This window comes from Nelumbo lutea, chromosome 1 (assembly GCF_056320005.1).
Source record: "Nelumbo lutea isolate HS-2025 chromosome 1, American lotus-T2T, whole genome shotgun sequence".
Lineage (NCBI taxonomy): Eukaryota > Viridiplantae > Streptophyta > Magnoliopsida > Proteales > Nelumbonaceae > Nelumbo > Nelumbo lutea.
The window spans coordinates 193,740,394-193,741,784 of NC_142684.1; the positions used below are offsets into that span (position 1 = coordinate 193,740,394).

Consider the following 1,391-nt stretch of genomic DNA (forward strand, 5'->3'; position numbering starts at 1 on the left):
GTCAACCTTTTATAGGGACAAGTTAAGAGTTTAAATATATGTAGAGGGATCCATCCTGTTTAGAAGGGGAAACGGTTCGCCATCCACTGTATGGTGGAGGCTAGAACTACCTCTCCCTTCCCTCACCCTCTCCGGCCGGTGAGCGTGCATCCCTGCGTTTTACTCTATATATCCCTCCATGGCGACGTGAGTGAGTGACAGTGCTAGACAGGCAATCGGCGAAAGGGTAGCTACTAGCTAGCTAGCTATAGTATATAGAGCAGTGGTGATCGATGGAAGTGGAAGTGAAGAGTGAGAACCCTTGGACCGTGGTGGTGGAGGAATCAGAACCAACTGTGCTCGTCAAAGATGTAGTCATCGATGCCGAGAAGGGCATCTCGATCCGCATCTTCAGACCAACCACAACATCAACATGTAGTAGTAGTGATGGCAAGACGGAGAGTAGTACCCGAATGCCCATTACGTTCTACCTCCATGGCGGACTCATCCTCAGTGGTTCATCCTCCATGTTCAGTGACAAAATTTGCGAGCATGGTGCCATCTCGTTTCCTGCGTTAGTCCTCCATGTGAATTACCGACTGGGTCCAAATCACCGGCTACCGACGGCCTTCTATGACGTGGAGGCTGCAGTTCGGTGGGTTAGGAAACAGGCATTGGACAGCGATGGTGAGCCGTGGTTGAGGGAATTGGGTGACTTCTCGCAGTGTTATATTGTGGGGTGGAGCAGTGGTGGCAACATCGCTTACTTCTCCATGCTGCACTTGTTGGGACTAGACCTTGAGCCAGTGAAGTTGTGTGGGTTGATATTGAGCCAGCCTGTGTTTGGTGGGGTGAAGAGGACAAGATCAGAGATGCAATATGCCAACGATCTGATATTGCCTCTGTCCATGACGGATCAGTACTGGAAGTCGATATTGCCGGTGGGAGCGGATCGTGACCACGAGTTCTGTAACCCCATGGTGGAAGGGTGCACCACTGATAAGATTAGATTATTGGGGAAGTGCTTCGTAAGGGGGTTCGGTGGGGATGTTAGCACCGACAGACAGAAGGAGTTGGTGGAGATGTTACTGAAACATGGCGTCCAAGTTGAAGCTCATTTTGATGAGATTGGTTTCCATGGCATTGATCTCGTCGACTTCAGAAGGGCTTCCATCACTTTCTCCATGCTCAGAGAGTTCTTAACTGACTAGCTAAGCTAGCTATTTGCCTTTACGCCCGTCTTGCCTTGTCTAGTACTTACTATTACATTGTAATAATCAATTCATATTTGTTCATCAAATGTCAATCACTCTGCCAACGAATTGGATATTGGATAATTGCACATTCCAGCAGTCATTGTATCAGTTCACTGGAACATCTCGCCATTAAAAGAATACACGCGGGAGATGATG

General features: G+C 48.5%; 1 pseudogene; it reads left to right on the top strand.

Annotated features, from left to right (window-relative positions):
* Nucleotides 1-272: 272 nt before the first annotated feature.
* LOC148880120 (putative carboxylesterase 9 pseudogene) lies at nt 273-1,190 on the top strand (annotated as a pseudogene).
* Nucleotides 1,191-1,391: the final 201 nt, after the last annotated feature.